Source organism: Bubalus kerabau, chromosome 5 (assembly GCF_029407905.1).
Source record: "Bubalus kerabau isolate K-KA32 ecotype Philippines breed swamp buffalo chromosome 5, PCC_UOA_SB_1v2, whole genome shotgun sequence".
In the NCBI taxonomy this organism is placed as follows: domain Eukaryota; kingdom Metazoa; phylum Chordata; class Mammalia; order Artiodactyla; family Bovidae; genus Bubalus; species Bubalus kerabau.
Window position 1 is genome coordinate 28306152 of NC_073628.1, and position 19087 is coordinate 28325238.

A 19087-nucleotide genomic window follows, 5' to 3' on the forward strand; every position below is an offset into this window, starting at 1 on the left:
GTGTTCTAATTTCATTCTTTTGCATGTAGCTGTCCAGTTTTCCCGGCACCACTTATTGAAGATGCTATTTTGCCCCATTGTATATTCTTGCCCCTTTGTCAAAAATAAGATGCCCATAGGTGTGTGGGTTTATAGTTGGGCTCTCTATTTTATTCCATTGGTCTATTTTTCTGTGTTTGTGTAAGTACCATACTGTCTTGATGACTAGCTTTGTAGTATAATCTGAAGTCAGGAAGGTTGATTCCTCCAGCTCTACTCTTCTTTCTCAAGACTGCTTTGGTTATTCAGGATCTTTTGTGTCTCCATATGAATTGTGAAGTGTTGTGTTCTAGTTCTGTGAAAAATGCCATTGGTGATTTCATTGGGATCACATTGAATCTGTTGACTGCATTTGGTAGTACAGTCATTTTCACAATATTGATTCTTCCAATCCAGGAATATGGAATATCTCTGCATCTCCTTAGGTAGGTTTATTCCTAGATATATTTGGTTGTTTGTGTTGCATTGGTGAATGAGATTGATTACTTAGTTTCTCTGATTTCTTTATACATTCTTCTGTTGATGAACATTTAGGTTGCTTCCATGTCTTGGCTATTGTAAACAGTGCTGCAGTGCACATTAGGGTGCATATATCCTTTTGGACCATATTTTTCTCCAGGTACATACCCAAGAGTGGGATTGCAGGTTTTATGGTATCTCTGTTTTTAGTTTGTTTAAGGAACCTCCATCCAGTTGTCCCCAGTGGCTGTACCAATTTTCATTCCCACCAACAATGTGGGAGGGTTTCCTTCTTTCTACACCCTCTCAAGCATTATTTATATATTGATTTTTTGATGATAGCCATTCTGAGTGGTCTGAGGTGATATCTCATTGTAGTTTTGATTTGCATTTCTCTAATAATTAGCAATGTGGAACATCTTTTCATATGCCTCTAGGCCATCTATATGTCATCTTTGGAGAAATGTCTATTTAGGTCTTCTGCTCATTTTTGATTGGGTTGTTTGTTTTGATGATATTAAGATGCATGAGCTGTTTGTAAATATTGGATACTAATCCCTGTCAGTCATACCATTTGCAAAAATTCTCTCTCATTCTCTGGGTTATCTTCATTTTGCTTAGGGTATCCTTTGTTTTGTAAAGACTTTTGTTTTTATTTCTGTTACTCTGGGAGATGGATCAAAAAAGATATTGCTGTGATTCATGTAGAGTGTTCTGCCTGTTTTCCTCTAAGAATTTTGTAGTGTCAGAATTCACATTTAGGTCTTTAATCCATTTGTGTGTGTGTGTATGGTGTTAAAGAATGTTTTATTTTCATTTTTTATATGTAGCTGTCCAATTTTATCAACACCATTTATTGAAGAGACTGTCTTTCCTCCATTGTACAGTCTTGCCCCCTCCATCATAGATTAATTGATGATAGGTGCATGAGTTTATTTCTGGGTTTTCTATTGTGTTCCATTCATCTATATGTCTGTTTTTGTTCCAGTACCATACTGTTTTGATGACTACAGTACCATACTGTTTTGATGACTATAGCTTTGTCATATAGTCTGAAATCAGGGCGCCTGATTCCTCCAGCTCCATTTTTCTTTCACAAGATAGTTTTGACTATTTGGTGTCTTTTATGTCTCCATACAAATTGTAAATTTTTTTCTTCTAGTTCTGTGAAAAATGCCATTGGTAATTGATAGGGATTGCATTCAATCTGTAGATTGCCTTGATTAGTGTAGTTATTTTAGCAATATTGATTCTTCTTTGATTTCTTTCATCAGTGTCTTATAATTTCTGAAATACAGGTCTTTTATTTCTTTAGGAAGGTTTGTTTCTAGGTATTCTTTTTGATGTGAAGGTAAATGGGATTGTTTCTTGAGTTCCTTTCTGATACATTTTTGTTTGTTATATAAAAATGCAACAGATTTCTGTGTATTAATTTTGTAACTTACAACTCTACCAAACATTACAGATATCTGTGAATTAATTTTGTTACTTTGCCTGCATTGTGGGCAGACTCTTTTACCATTTGAGCTACTTGGGAATCCTTTGTTACTCTCAGCTTTGTGCAAGTAATAATTCATTGATAAGTTCTAGTAGTTTTCTGGTGGTGTCTTTAGGATTTTCTATGTATAGTATCATGTCATTTCCAAATAATGACAGTTTAACTTCTTGTCTCATTCAGATTCCTTTTATTCCTTTTTATTCTCTGATTGCTGTGGCTAGGACTTCCAAAACTACGTTGAATAAAAGTGGTGAGAGTGGACATTTTTGTCTTGTTCCTAATCTTAGAGAAAATACTTGCAGATTTTAACCACTGAGTATGATGCTAGCTATTGGTCTGTCACATATGACCTTTATTACGTTGAGATATATTTCTTCTATTCCCATTTTCTGGAGACTCTTTATCATAATTTTGTCAAACTTGCATCTATTGATGTGATCACATGGTTTTTATTTGATTTGTTGATGTGGTGTATCACATTGTTTTTGTAGATATTGAAAAATCCTGCATATTTGGGATAAATCCCACTTGATCATGATCCAATATGGTCCTTTTAATGTATTTTTGTATTCAGATTGCTGTATTTTGTTGAGGATTTTTGTGTCTATGTTCATCAGTGGTACTGGCCTATAATTTTCTTTTTTGTGTGTGTGGTGTCCTTGTTTGGTTTTGATATCAAGGTGATGGCAGCCTCATAAAGTGAATTTGGCAGTTTTCTGTCCTCTGCAGTTTTTGGGGAGTAGTTTCAGAAGAATAGATGTTAGCTCTTCTCTAAATATTTGATAGAATTCATCTGTGATGCCACCTGTCATGGACTTTTGTTGAGGTTTTTAATCACAGTTTCAATTTCATTACTTGGGATTGGTCTGTTTATGTTTTCAGTTTCTTCTTGGTTCACTCTTGGGAGATTGTACCTTTCTAAGAATTTGTCCATTTCTTCCAGGTTGTCTGTTTTATTGGTATACAGTTGCTTGTAATCGTCTCTTATGATCCTTTGTATTTGTGTGGTATCAGTTGTAACTTTTCTTTTTTCACTCCTAATTTTAATGATTTGAGTCCTCTCCTTTTTTTTGCTGAGTCTGGCTCAAGTTTTGTCAATTTTATGTTTTCGAAGAAACAGCTTTTAGTTTCATTGCTCTTTGCTATTGTTTTCTTCATCTCTATTTCATTTATTTATGCTCTGATCTTTATGATTTCTTTCCTTTTACTAACTTTAGGGTTTGCTTGTTTTTCTTTCTTCAGTTGTTTTAGGTGTTAAATTTAGGGTGTTTAGTTGAGATTTTTCTTGTTACCTAAGATAAGATTGTATTGCTATAAATGTCCTTCTTAGAATCGCTTTTGCTCCATCTTATAGGTTTTGGATCATTCTATTTTTGTTTTCATTTGTCTCATAGGTATTTTTAAATTTCTTCTTCAATTCCTTCAGTGACCCACTGGTTGTTAAAAAGCATTTTGTTTAGCTTGCACATGTTTGTGTGTGTGTGTGTGTGTGTGTTTTCCTGTGTGTGTGCATGCTCAGTTGTGCCTGACTTTGCTGTCCTATAGACTGTAGCCCACCAGGCTCCTCTGTTAATGAAAATTTTCAAGCAAGAATACTGGAGTGGGTTGCCATTTCCTTCTCCAGGGGATTTTCCTGGTCAAGGGATAGAACTTGTGTCTCCTGCACTGGAAGGTGGATTCTTTGCCACTGTGCCATCTGGGAAGCCACTTTTTTTCCCATTAGAGTTTATTTCTAATCTCATAGTGTTGTGATCAGAAAAGATGCTTGATATGATTTCAGTTTTAGATTTACAAAGGCTCACTTTGCAGTCAATCCTGGAGAGTGTTCTATGTGCATATGAGAAGAATGTGTATTCTGCTTTTCAATGGAATATCCTATAAATATCAATTAAGGCTAATGTGTAATTTAAGGCCATGTTTCCTTACTGATTTTCTGTCTGGATGATCTGTCCATTGAGGAAAGTGGGGTATTAAAGTCCCCCACTACTACTGTGTTTCTGTTGATTTCTCCCTTATTTGCCTTCTGTATTGAGTTGCTCCTATGTTGGGTGCATATATATTTATAATTGTTATATCTTCTTCTTGGAGTGATTCATTGATCATTATGTAGTATCTTGCTTTGTCTTTTGTAACAGCTTTTATTTTAAAGTCTGTTTTGTCTGATATATGAGTATAGCTGCTCTGGCTTTCAGTTGATCTCCATTTGCATGGAATACCTTTTTCCATCCCTAAATCTTAAATTTCTTTTTTTAAAATGAGGTAGTAGTTAAAAGCATGGACTTGGGAGGCTGCATAAAGCAGGAACCCTGGAGCTAGGCTATTCCCACGTGGATCCTAGTTCTGCTGTTACCTAGCTCTGTAGCTTTGTAAAGTTATTTAATCTTTATTTTGTTTCCATCCTCTATAAAACTGGAATGGTAATAGCTGGTAATATTTGAGGTTTGAGTGAAGATTAAATGAGTAAATACTTGTGGAATAGTGCCTGGCACATAGTGCTGTGGAAGTGTCTGTTAAAGCAAATAATAAATAGATAAATATATCCTAGGATGTGGTAGGGATTATTTTGATATGAAATATGAAGGCCTACAGTCATTTCCTGGCAGTAAGCATCATACATATTGGCTTTTACTATTTTCTTTTAATTTAATTGACCTATAGTTGATTTGCAATGTTGTATTAGTTTCAGGTATACAGCAAAGTGATTCAGTTTCACATAAATAAATCTATTTTTCACAATCTTAACTCTTATAAGTTATTACAAGGTAATGAATTTAGTTCCCCGTGCTATACTGTCGTTCATTATTGCTTATCTCTTTTGTATGTAGTAGTGTATATCTAATGTATCCCTCCCCCTACTTTCACCTTTGATAACCATATGACTGCCTTTTATGACCAAGTCTGCTTCTGTTTTGTTAATAAGTTTATTTGTATCATCTTTAGATTCTGTATATACATGATATCATATGATATTTGTCAATCTCCATCTGACTTCACTTATGATAATCTCTAGGTGTATCCTTGTTGCTGCAAATGGCATTATTTAATTCTTTATATCCGAGTAATATTCTGTTGTGTGTATATACCATGTCCTCTTCATCTGTCAGTGGACATCAGGTTGCTTCCATTTCGTGGCTATTATAAATAGTGCTGCTATGAACATGGGGTACATGTATCTTTTCAAATTAGAGTTTTCATCTTTTCTAGGTATATGCCCAAGGGTGGTATTGGTTGGCTATTACCAAATAAATGTTAGCTATATTGTTAAAGGCAGAATTAACCTTTCCTCAGTTCAGTTCGGTCACTCAGTTGTGTCTGACTCTTTGTGACCCCATGGACTGCAGCATGCCAGGCCTCCCTGTCCATCACCACCTCCTGGAGTTTACTCAAACTCATGTCCACTGAGTTGGTGATGCCATTCAACCGTCTCATCCCTTGTCATCCCCTTCTCCTCCCTCCTTCAATCTTTCCCAGCATCAGGATCTTTTCCAGTGAATCAGTTCTTGACTGACTCAAGGTGGCCTAAGTATTGGTGCTTCAGCATCAGTCCTTCCAATGAATATTCAGGACTGATTTCCTTTAGGATGGACTGGTTGTATCTCCTTGCAGTCCAAGGGACTCTCAAGAGTCTTCTCCAACACCACAGTTCAAAAGCATTAATTCTTTGGTGCTCAGCTTTCTTTATAGTCCAACTTTCACATCCATACATGACAACTGGAAAAGCCATAGCTTTGACTAGACAGATCTTTGTTGGCAAAGTATATGTCTCTGCTTTTTAATATGCTGTCTAGGTTGGTCATAACTTTTCTTCCAAGGAGCAAGTGTCTTTTAATTTCATGGCTGCAGTCACCATCTGCAGTGATTTTTGAGCCTCAAAAAATAAAGTCTGTCACTGTTTTCATTGCTTCCCTGTCTATTTGCCATGAAGTGATGGGACCAGTTGCCATGATCTTAGTTTTCTGAATGTTGAGTTTTAAGCCAAGTTTTTCACTCTTTTTTCACTTTCATCAAGAGGCTTTTTAGTTCTTCACTTTCTGCCATAAGGGTGGTGTCATCTGCATATCTGAGGTTATTGATATTTCTCCCAGCAATCTTGATTCCAGATTGTGCTTCATCCAGCCCAGCATTTCTCACAATGTACTGTGCATATAAGTTAAATAAGCAGGGTGACAATATACAGCCTTGATGTACCCCTTTTCCTATTTGAAACCAGTCTGTTGTTCCATGTCCAGTTCTAACTGTTGCTTCTTGACCTGCATCCAGATTTCTCAGAAGGCAGGTCAGGTGGTCTAGTATTCACATCTCTTTAAGAATTTTCCAGAGTTTTTTGTGATCCACACAGTCAAAGTCTTTGGCGTAGTCAATAAAGCAGAAGTAGATGTTTTTTCTAGGCACTGTAGGCATTATGCTAGAATATTGCTAGGAAATTGCTAGGAAACTTGTTTCTTTTAAGCTTCCTTGGCATTTTTTAGGATTTGGAGAATGGTCTACCCAGGTGTTCTCTATACCTGTGATGATTTGTTTCCATTACAGAAAGAAGATAGTGGCTTATCTGGTTTTTCTCCTTTCCTCCCAATAATCCTGCTAGGGATACACATTGGATAGGAGTGGCCTTGTTTCTCACATCCATTTTGCCTTGACCTCCCCACTGAGACTTCTGGGAGGCACTTGTTGGTTCAGGGGCACATGGAGGCCATAGGGCGGAAGCTGGTACTGCACTCACTCTGGAGCTCTTTGGGGTATGAGTTATTTCTCCAAACAGTCAATATACATCTTTGTGGAGCTGCTGGAAAAAAGACTTCTTCCTGAAAGCTTTTTGTGTTTACTATTGATTTAGTGCTGGAACCATTTAAAAATTAACCCTGCTGTTTTCATCCTAGTGTATGGAAAAACCACACTCATCCAGCAATAACCACTTCACCATTTTGAGGGTATGTAGTTATCCTGTTGGTCTGCTTAACAGTCTGAAGAAATGGATTCCTTGGCATAAGTTACTGGGAAAATGACAAATATTTTAATGGAAATAATTGGTTGATCTTTATCTATGTTATTTAGAATTATTGTTCCTGACTTTTATTTATGAATCTAACATGGGAATCAGGCAGTTTTGTGAGATTTGAATTCAGTTCATAGTAATTGATTGTTGCTAACCCTCAAGGGTAGGCTTTGGAGAATTATTCACACTGTTTATAGCTAGGGTCTGTCTAGCACTTAAGCACTTAGGTTGAAGAAAATCGAGCTATGTAAATACAGGGTAGGGAAGATTCACCCTCATAGTTATTTTGAGTCAAAATACTTGATTCAAAATAATTTTGAGCCAAAGGACTTGCTGTATTAGATATCTGGAAGTCAGTGTCAACGTCAGGAGGCACTCAGCTGTGCACAGTGCAAGGGAGGCATTTTTATTCCTGGATGCTATCTTTATGGGGGAAGCTGATCCATTTTATCATACCTGAAGCCTGGTGACCAAGTTGGGGAAGAGTCTTAAAAGAACGGTGTGACCCCATCTTTGACCAGGAAGGCCTTTTATTTTGGGTGGGAGCAATAGTATAAAAGATTGAGCTGGGAATGCTCGGTGTAAAAGAGGAAGCTTTGTAGTGAATATTATTGCTGTTTTCAAATATTTGAAGGATGAACAAGTTTTTCTGGGAGACAGGACAGTTCACTGGAGCAGCATACTTGGCTGAGGTGCCAGGCTAAGGGGAGAAATGCTGCTCACAAAATCTGACTGGTGACTTTATCACCTATACAGCTCGTCCTTCCTACAAAACTCCTAGGAAGACCCAAAAGCACTTGAGGGCTGAAGCCAGAGGAGTGGTAGGGGTGAGAGCCCACGGAACACTGACTCACTGTTGCTTCCTGCGTCTTCTCTTCCCCTGAAAGCACCACGTGGTTCTTATTCACTTGCTCGTAGCATCAGACTTCTGCTTCTTGACCATGATTAGTTGCCCGGGGCATAAAGCAACACCTGGTGTACTTAACCACAGTGCTGCTTAACTTTTAATGTGTACGTGAATCATCTGTGAGTCTTATTACAGTGCAGATTCTGATTCAAGTGGGTCTTGCTTGGGGTCCCATAATCTGAATTTCCATAGATGATGCTGCTGCAGGTCAGTGGACCATACTTGAGTAATAAGTGTGTATGTTAGTTGCTTAGTTGTGTCTAACTTTTTGCAACCCCATGCACTGTAGCCCACCAGGCTCCTCTGTCCATGGAATTTTTCCAGGCAAGAATACTGGAGTGGGTAGCCATTCCCTTCTCCAGGGGATCTTCCCGACCCAGGGATTGAACCCAGGTCTCCCACACTGCAGGCAGATTCTTCATCATCTCTGAGCCACCAGAGAAGCAGGCTCTACTACAAATCTACAGTCTGCGCTTTAGGATAATGTCAGGTGTTCTCAGGCCAAATGACTGCATCCTCCATGCTGCTTTCAGGACTAAGCCTCACATCAGTATTAGCAGAGGATTACTGCCTGCAAGTACTGCCCTTTTCTCGTCTCAGTATTCATGAAGCAGTTTTAGCAAGGTATCACTTAGCTATCTTATTTCTTTGTCATCTCTAGGACCACTTTTGCAGTTATCTATTAATAACTTTTATTTTCCTCTTTTAATAGCATAAAAGCATTCTTAGGCCACAAGATTTGGCCTTGTCTGCAGGCTTGAAATGCTGGGGAATTACTGTCATGTGTAAATGGTCTTGAACTCTAACAATTTTTTTTTTTTAAACATAGCATCTTGACTTTAATCTGGGTTGTTTGAGATACAGCAATTTTTGTATATATGCATGGTGCTGTCAGATGTCCCAAGACACAAGTAACCATTTGCATAATATTAGTGCACATTTGTTTTAACTGTATATTTGTGATTAATCGAGGTACCCACTTACTCCAATTCATTGCAAAATGATCTTTAAAAGATAGGTTTATAATACACTGAGAAGTTGCTCAATGAGGCAATGATGATTACATCTGGTTAAATATATATGCCTCATTTTTTCTTTGTTTATTATGATTCAAGTTATTGTGTATATTTTTGATTGTCATTGATCGAGGTCCTTTCAAGGTCATGTTCCTTCCCCTAGGAGTAGCTTGTTGGTTCAAGTAAAGTGATTGAAAGAGTTTTATTATGTGTTAATCTTGGTAAGGTCTTAAGTACCAAGTTATGCTGCTTTTCTGTACAGGAGCTGTGTGGTCTTGGACAAGGTATTTTAATATCTCTGATCATCTGTGAACTCATCTGTAAAATAGTGATAATAGTACTTAGCTTGAAGAAATTAAATGAGATATTTATGAAAGCCCATTTCTCGAATGCCATATTTAATCATGAAACGATAGCTTCGACTTTCCTTTGTTTCCCATTCGCCAATTTCTAGCTTTTATGAGGGGAGGGGCATACTTTTCTTTTCCCACTATTCTCTGAAATCTTAGAACAGGATCTGTATTTTAAATCCTATCTTAGCTTTTCAATATGTGTTCAGCCCTGACACACTGAGTATATTAACGAATGACCTGATAATCTCTAAGATTTTCCTGACCTTTTAAGTCTTCTGATTGTTTGATTCTTCCAGTATTCTGGGTGCTTAGAAAAAAATTGGAGAATTCTTTCAAAATGAATGTCTTGTATGTTAAGGGATTTCCTTCTTAACAGTCTTAAAAATATATATATATATTATATTATTACTAGTAAGAATGTACCTGGGCCCAGGAGATGGCTGCAATAGTATACATAACCTTTTCTATTTATGATCTTTTTTTTTTTAATTTTTTTTAAATTTTATTTTATTTTTAAACTTTACATAATTGTATTAGTTTTGCCAAATATCAGAATGAATCCGCCACAGGTATACATGTGTTCCCCATCCTGAAACCTTCTCCCTCCCCATACCATCCCTCTGGGTCATCCCAGTGCAGTAGCCCCAAGCATCCAGTATCGTGCATTGAACCTGGACTGGCAACTTGTTTCATACATGATATTTTACATGTTTCAATGCCATTCTCCCAAATCTTTCCACCCTCTCCCTCTCCCACAGAGTCCATAAGACTGTTCTATACACCAGTGTCTCTTTTGCTGTCTCGTATACAGGGTTATTGTTACCATCTTTCTAAATTCCATATATATGCATTAGTATACTATATTGGTGTTTTTCTTTCTGGCTTACTTCACTCTGTATAATAGGCTCCAGTTTCATCCACCGCATTAGAACTGATTCAAATGTATTCTTTTTAATGGCTGAATAATACTCCATTGTGTATATGTACCACTGCTTTCTTATCCATTCATCTGCTGATGGACATCTAGGTTGCTTCCATGTCCTGGCTATTATCAACAGTGTTGCGATGAACATTGGGGTACACGTGTCTCTTTCAATTCTGGTTTCCTCAGTGTGTATGCCCAGCAGTGGGATTGCTGGATCATAAGGCAGTTCTATTTCCAGTTTTTTAAGGAATCTCCACACTGTTCTCCATAGTGGCTGTACTAGTTTGCATTCCCACCAACAGTGTAAGAGGGTTCCCTTTTCTTCATACCCTCTCCAGTATTTATTACTTGTAGACTTTTGGATCGCAGCCATTCTGACTGGTGTGAAATGGTACCTCATAGTGGTTTTGATTTGCATTTCTCTGATCATGAGTGATGTTGAGCATCTTTCCATGTGTTTGTTAGCCATCTGTATGTCTTCTTTGGAGAAATGTCTATTTAGTTCTTTGGCCCATTTTTTGATTGGGTCATTTATTTTTCTGGAGTTGAGCTGTAGGAGTTGCTTGTATATTTTTGAGTTTAGTTGTTTGTCAGTTGCTTCATTTGCTATTATTTTCTCCCATTCTGAAGGCTGTCTTTTCACCTTGCTAATAGCTTCCTTTGATGTGCAGAAGCTTTTAAGGTTAATTAGGTCCCATTTGTTTATTTTTGCTTTTATTTCCAATATTCTGGGAGGTGGGTCATAGAGGATCCTGCTGTGATGTATGTCCGAGAGTGTTTTGCCTATGTTCTCCTCTAGGAGTTTTATAGTTTCTGGTCTTACGTTTAGATCTTTAATCCATTTTGAGTTTATTTTTGTGTATGGTGTTAGAAAGTGTTCTAGTTTCATTCTTTTACAAGTGGTTGACCAGATTTCCCAGCACCACTTGTTAAAGAGATTGTCTTTAATCCATTGTATATTCTTGCCTCCTTTGTCAAAGATAAGGTGTCCATATGTGTGTGGATTTATCTCTGGGCTTTCTATTTTGTTCCATTGATCTATATTTCTGTCTTTGTGCCAGTACCATACTGTCTTGATAACTGTGGCTTTGTAGTAAAGCCTGAAGTCAGGTAGGTTGATTCCTCCCGTTCCATTCTTCTTTCTCAAGATCACTTTGGCTATTCGAGGTTTTTTGTATTTCCATACAAATTGTGAAATTATTTGTTCTAGCTCTGTGAAGAATACTGTTGGTAGCTTGATAGGGATTGCATTGAATCTGTAAATTGTTTTGGGTAGTATACTCATTTTCACTATATTGATTCTTCCAATCCATGAACATGGTATATTTCTCCATCTATTAGTGTCCTCTTTGATTTCTTTCATCAGTGTTATAGTTTTCTATATATAGGTCTTTAGTTTCTTTAGGTAGATATATTCCTAAGTATTTTATTCTTTCCGTTGCAATGGTGAATGGAATTGTTTCCTTAATTTCTCTTTCTGTTTTCTCATTATTAGTGTATAGGAATGCAAGGGATTTCTGGGTGTTGATTTTATATCCTGCAACTTTACTATAGTCATTGATTAGTTCTGGTAATTTTCTGGTGGAGTCTTTAGGGTTTTCTATGTAGAGGATCATGTCATCTGCAAATAGTGAGAGTTTTACTTCTTTTCCAATTTGGATTCCTTTTATTTCTTTTTCTGCTCTGATTGCTGTGGCCAGAATTTCCAAAACTATGTTGAATAGTAATGGTGAAAGTGGGCACCCTTGTCTTGTTCCTGACTTTAGAGGAAATGCTTTCAATTTTTCACCATTGAGGATAATGTTTGCTGTGGGTTTGTCATATATAGCTTTGATTATGTTGAGGTATGTTCCTTCTATTCCTGCTTTCTGGAGAGTTTTGATCATAAATGGATGTTGAATTTTGTCAAAGGCTTTCTCTGCATCTATTGAGATAATCATATAGTTTTTATTTTTCAATTTGTTAATGTGGTGTATTACATTGATTGATTTGCGGATATTGAAGAATCCTTGCATCCCTGGGATAAAGCCCACTTGGTCCTGGTGTATGATCTTTTTAATGTGTTGTTGGATTCTGATTGCTAGAATTTTGTTAAGGATTTTTGCATCTATGTTCATCAGTGATATTGGCCTGTAGTTTTCTTTGTTTGTGGGATCTTTGTCAGGTTTTGGTATTAGGGTGATGGTGGCCTCATAGAGTGAGTTTGGAAGTTTACCTTCCTCTGCAGTTTTCTGGAAGAGTTTGAGCAGGATAGGTGTTAGCTCTTCTCTAAATTTTTGGTAGAATTCAGCTGTGAAGCCCTCTGGACCTGGGCTTTTGTTTGCTGGAAAATTTTTGATTACAGTTTCAATTTCCGTGCTTGTGATGGGTCTGTTAAGATTTTCTATTTCTTCCTGGTCCAGTTTTGGAAAGTTGTACTTTTCTAAGATTTTGTCCATTTCTTCCACGTTGCCCATCTTATTGGCATATAATTGTTGATAGTAGTCTCTTATGATCCTTTGTATTTCTGTGTTTTCTGTTGTGATCTCTCCATTTTCATTTCTAATTTTATTGATTTGATTTTTCTCCCTTTGTTTCTTGATGAGTCTGGCTAATGGTTTGTCAATTTTATTTATCCTTTCAAAGAACCAGCTTTTGGTTTTGTTGATTTTTGCTATGGTCTCTTTTGTTTCTTTTGCATTTATTTCAGCTCTAATTTTTAAGATTTCTTTCCTTCTACTAACCCTGGGGTTCTTCATTTCTTCCTTTCCTAGTTGCTTTAGGTGTAGGGTTAGGTTATTTATTTGACTTTTTTCTTGTTTCTTGAGGTATGCCCGTATTGCTATGAACTTTCCCCTTAGGACTGCTTTTACCGTGTCTCACGGGTTTTGGGTTGTTGTGTTTTCATTTTCATTCGTTTCTATGCACATTTTGATTTCTTTTTTGATTTCTTCTGTGATTTGTTGGTTATTCAGCAGCGTGTTGTTCAGCCTCCATATGTTGGAATTTTTAATAGTTTTTCTCCTGTAATTGAGATCTAATCTTACTGCATTGTGGTCAGAAAAGATGCTTGGGATGATTTCTATTTTTTTGAATTTACCAAGGCTAGCTTTATGGCCCAGGATGTGATCTATCCTGGAGAAGGTTCCATGTGCGCTTGAGAAAAAGGTGAAATTCATTGTTTTGGGGTGAAATGTCCTATAGATATCAATTAGGTCTAACTGGTCTATTGTATCATTTAAAGTTTGTGTTTCCTTGTTAATTTTCTGTTTAGTTGATCTATCCATAGGTGTGAGTGGGGTATTAAAGTCTCCCACTATTATTGTGTTATTGTTAATTTCTCCTTTCATACTTGTTAGCATTTGTCTTACATACTGCAGTGCTCCTGTGTTGGGTGCATATATATTTATAATTGTTATATCTTCTTCTTGGATTGATCCTTTGATCATTATGTAGTGACCTTCTTTGTCTCTTTTCACAGCCTTTGTTTTAAAGTCTATTTTATCTGATATGAGTATTGCTACTCCTGCTTTCTTTTGGTCCCTATTTGCATGGAAAATCTTTTTCCAGCCCTTCACTTTCAGTCTGTATGTGTCCCCTGTTTTGAGGTGGGTCTCTTGTAGACAACATATGTAGGGGTCTTGTTTTTGTATCCCTTCAGCCAGTCTTCGTCTTTTGGTTGGGGCATTTAACCCATTTACATTTAAGGTAATTACTGATAAGTATGATCCCATTGCCATTTACTTTATTGTTTTGGGTTTGAATTTATACACCATTTTTTGTTTCCTGTCTAGAGAATATCCTTAAGTATTTGTTGGAGAGTTGGTTTGGTGGTGCAGAATTCTGTCAGCTTTTGCTTGTCTGAAAAGCTTTTGATTTCTCCTTCATACTTGAATGAGATCCTTGCTGGGTACAATAATCTGGGCTGTAGGTTATTTTCTTTCATCATTTTAAGTATGTCTTGCCATTCCCTCCTGGCTTGAAGAGTTTCTGTTGAAAGATCAGCTGTTATCCTTATGGGAATTCCCTTGTGTGTTATTTGTTGTTTTTCCCTTGCTTCTTTTAATATTTGTTCTTTGTGTTTGATCTTTGTTAATTTGATTACTATGTGTCTTGGGGTGTTTCGCCTTGGGTTTATCCTGTTTGGGACTCTCTGGGTTTCTTGGACTTGAGTGATTATTTCCTTCCCCATTTTAGGGAAGTTTTAAACTATTATCTCCTCAAGTATTTTCTCATGGTCTTTCTTTTTGTCTTCTTCTGGGACCCCTATGATTCAAATGTTGTGGCGTTTAATATTATCCTGGAGGTCTCTGAGATTGTCCTCATTTCTTTTAATTCGTTTTTCTTTTATCCTCTCTGATTCATTTATTTCTACCATTCTATCTTCTAATTCACTAATCCTATCTTCTGCCTCTGTTATTCTACTATTTGTTGCCTCCAGAGTGTTTTTAATTTCACTTATTGCATTATTCATTATATATTGACTCTTTTTTATTTCTTCTAGGTCCTTGTTAAACCTTTCTTGCATCTTCTCAATCCTTGTCTCCAGGCTATTTATCTGTGATTCCATTTTGATTTCAAGATTTTGGATCAATTTCACTATCATTATTTGAAATTCTTTATCAGGTAGATTCCCTATCTCTTCCTCTTTGGTTTGGTTTGGTGGGCATTTATCCTGTTCCTTTATCTGCTGGGTATTCCTCTGTCTCTTCATCTTGTTTAAATTGCTGAGTTTGGGGTGTCCTTTCTGTATTCTGGTAGTTTGTGGAGTTCTCTTCATTGTGGCATTTCCTCGCTGTGTGTGGGTTTGTACAGGTGGCTTGTCACGGTTTCCTGGTTAGGGAAGCTTGTGTCGGTGTTCTGGTGGGTGGAGCTGTATTTCTTCTCTCTGGAGTGCAATGAAATGTCCAGTAATGAGTTATGAGATGTCTGTGGTTTTGGGGTGACTTTGGGCAGCCTGTATCTTGAAGCTCAGGGCTGTGTTCCTTTGTTGCTGGAGAATTTGCTTTGTATGTCTTGCCCTGGAACTTGTTGGCCCTTGTGTGGTGCTTGGTTTCAGTGTCGGTATGGAGGCGTTTGATGAGCTCCTGTCAATTAATGTTCCTTGGAGTCAGGAGTTCCCTGGAGTCAGGGTTTGGACTTAAGCCTCCTGCTTCCAGTTATCGGTCTTATTTTTACAGTAGTTTCAAAACTTCTCCTTCTATACAGCACCATTGATAAAACATCTATGTTAAAGATGAAAAGTTTCTCTACCTTGAGGGTCACTCAGAGAGGTTCACAGCATTACATGGAGAAGAGAAGAGGGAGGAGGGAGTTAGAGGTGACCCAAATGAGATGAGGTGGAATCAATAGTGGAGAGAGTGGGCTAGCCAGTAGTCACTTCCTTATGTGCACTCCACAACTGGACCGCTCAGAGATGTTCATGGTGTTATACAGAGAAGAGAAGGAGGAAGGAGACAAAGGTGGCCAGAAGGATAAAAGGGGGGAATGAAAAAGAGGGAGACAGATCCAGCCAGTGATCAGTTCCCTAAGTGTTCTCCACCGTCTGGAACACACAGAAATTCACAGAGTTGGGTAGAGTAGAGAGGAGTTAGGGAGGAGACACAGGCGACATGGTGGAGAAAAAGGAGAGTCCAAAGGGAGAGAGAGCAGTCAAGCCAGTAATCTCGCTCCCTAGTGAAAAATGGGTCCTGAAGATTGGGTTCTTAAAGGTACAAAATTGGTAACAAATACATAAAAGCAAAAATTAAAAATCTAGAGTAGAGTTTGGAATTTCAAAAGTACGATGTTAAAGAAAAGAAGAAGGAAAAGAAAGAGAGAAAAAACGAACAAAGAAAAACAAACAAGGTCGCGAAAATTATAAAGAAAATACAGGTACAAAATTGATAACTAATACCAAAAAGCAAAAATTAAAAATCTAGAGTAGAGTTTGGAATTTCAAAAATACAATGTTAAAAAAAAAAGAAGAAGAAAAATAAAGAGAGAAAACAAACAAACAAAAACAATGTCGCAAAAACTATAAAGAAAATACAGGTACAAAATTGATATCAAATACCCAAAAGCATAAATTAAAAATCTAGAGTAGAGTTTGGAATTTCAGATATACAATGTTATATAAAAGAAGAAGAGAAAGAAACAGAGAAAAAAAAAGTCACAGAAATTATAAAAAAAAAACTATAGGTACAAAATTGATAACATATACCAAAAAGCAAAAATTAAAAATCTAGAGTAGTGTTTGGAATTTCAAAACTACAATGTTAAAGAAAAGAAGGAAAAAAAAAAGGTCAAAAAATTATAAAATATATATATATGAAGTTTGCTGAAGAAGAAAAAAATAGGGTCTTTTTTTTTTTTTTTGCAAAGTAATAGGTTATAAAAGTGAAAATTAAAGGAACAATAGAGGACTTAAAATTTTTTTACAAAGAATTAAAAAAAAAAAGGAAGAAAGAATGATCGTAAAAATAGTAAAATATATCTAGGACTTTCTCTGGTTTTGTTGTGAGTATTGTGGGTTCAGTTCATTTTTGGCTAGTTCCTTGGTCTGACTTATATCTCTCAAGATCTATAGGCCCCTTCCTATGTAGTCTGTAGTAACCACAGGGTTTTAATCTATTGCCTGTAGCTTTCAAGGCGTTTCTCTCTGTTATAGCTTCTTCTGTTTGCTGGTCTCTTCAGTGTTTGATTTCCGCCCTGACACAAAGGGGGCGGTGGAGGACATTTTTTTTTTTTTTTTTTATTAGGCTCACTTGTTCAGCCGCGCTGTGGGGAGGGAGGGAGGGATGCTGCAAACAGATAACACTGGAGTGCGCTCGCAGTGCCTCAGCCACACTGGGTCTGCCCCCGCTCACGGCACGTGTAGCCTCCCTGCCCACACTGCTCGGGCTCTAGGTTGTTCTGCTGGGAACAATCCGAGGCCGGCCCTGGGCAGTGTGCACCTCCCAGGTCCAAGCCGCTCAGGTTCAGGCACTCGGGTAGTCCTCAGAGGCGCAGACTCGGTTGGGCCTGCGTTTTGTGCTCCGAGCAGCTCAGGTGATGAGGTGTTTGCCGAGCGCCAACGCTGCGACTTATCGCCTCCCCGCCACTTGGTTATCTGGGTGTAAAACCGGCGCACCTTCTCAGGCAGATGTTGACTGTCCAGACCCCCAAGAAGTTTTAGTTAGCAAAGAAGCCTGCTTACAGTTTTATAGATAATGTCTCTCTTGGGCTGCGATTGCCCTCTTCTGGCTCTGGCTGCCTGTCACTGGAGGGGGAAGGTCTGCAGCCAGCTATCTCTATTCAGTCCTTTGTTCCGTGCGCAGGCCTGGCGGTGTCTTAGGTTAGGGCTGGCTTTTTGCGTGGTAGATATCCCACAGTCTGGTTTGCTAGCCCAAATTATTTTGCTCAGATAGCGCTCAGGCCAGATTTAGGCCAGATTCTTAGTCTAAGTGATGCAGCCCGTGCCGCGCCTCCCTGCCCAGCCCCCGCTTGCTAATGCCGTGTGCAGGTGTCTGCGCTGCTTCTCCGCTGGGGGAGTTACTGTAGGGCTCGCAATCTGCGAGTTTTAATTGCTTATTTATTTTTTCTCCCTGTTATGTTGCCCTCTGTGCTTCCAAAGCTCGGCACAGATTCAGCAGTGAGAAGGTTTCCTGGTGTTTGGAAACTTCTCTCTTTTTAAGACTCCCTTCCCGGGACGGAACTCCGTCCCTCTCTCTTTTGTCTCTTTTTTTGTCTTTTATATTTTTTCCTACCTCCTTTCGAAGAGTTGGGTTGCTTTTCTGGGTGCCTGATGTCCTCTGCCGGCATTCAGAAGTTGTTTTGTGGAATTTACTTGATGTTTAAATGCTCTTTTGATGAATTTGTGGGGGAGAAAGTGTTCTCCCCATCCTACTCCTCCGCCATCTTGGCTCCTCCTCTCTATTTATGATCTTGAGCCTAATTCTTTGTATAGTCCATGTGAGGTGGGTCAGAGGCTGGTCTTGACTTCGCTTTTCCTGCAGTGTGATCTCGGGAAGATCCCTGTGAAAGATGAGCAAGAAATGTGCATTTGTTTTCTTATGTGATGTGGGATTTGGAAGTCATGGTCTTTTCATCTCAGTGCTCATGGAGGATGCATTTTATGTTCTGGATTAAATGTGCTTGGGTTGGTGGGGTCAGGCCAACTCAGTGGATTTCAGCAGAAGCAGTAGGTCCTTCCACATCTTGAGATTGAACCTGGTTACCTGTTTAGGCAAGCAGTTCTTGAACTGCCTGTGCGGATAAGCTGCTGGGAGACAATGCCAATTGAGGCCATCTTTACCACCTTGTCTCTGTGCCTCTGAGATGAGGCCTCACTGGTGGATAGTACATGGAATGTCACATCTAGCTCTGGGTTTAAAATCTGGCTTGGATATGTTACTTAATTCCAGAATCTCAGTGTTTTTTTTTTTTTTAAAGATCCTCAGAAGACATCGTATCAGTCTTCCAGGCTTTTGTGAGTGATGGATTAGACAGTATATGTCAGAGGCCCAGTGCAGTGCCTGGCAGTCAGATTGGACCCTGTGGTGATGATGGTCACGGTGACACATTTCAGAAGGGACACATAGGAACCTGCATAGTTCTGCCCCCATTAAAGTGCCAGCCCTGGTGTGTGACTGGGGACTGTCCCAATGCTGCCTGCTGCCTTTTATGGCCAGTGTGCCGACTGCAGAGGAGGTGCTGAGTTTTTCCACAGATCTAGAAAAAGAAGGTAACAGTCTGCAAAAAGAAAAGGTCAATCACATATTTCATTCCATGACACTTGGAAATATTAACACATAATGCGAGTAGCTTCAAACGTTCCTTCCTTATTGGTTATGTAGGAATTGTTCACTTATAGTGTCTTGTCTAGGCGGAAGTAAAAGCAACAACAACAACAAAAAAACTTATTCATCTCTTCTGTGATAGTTTGTTTCCATCCCCGA

The 19087-nt window shown here is 38.2% G+C and overlaps 1 protein-coding gene across 1 annotated transcript in view; it reads left to right on the forward strand.

The window, feature by feature from the left end:
* Positions 1–19087, forward strand: part of NELL1 (neural EGFL like 1) — a 1034994-nt gene that overhangs the window by 164067 nt on the left and 851840 nt on the right. The window lies entirely within an intron of this gene.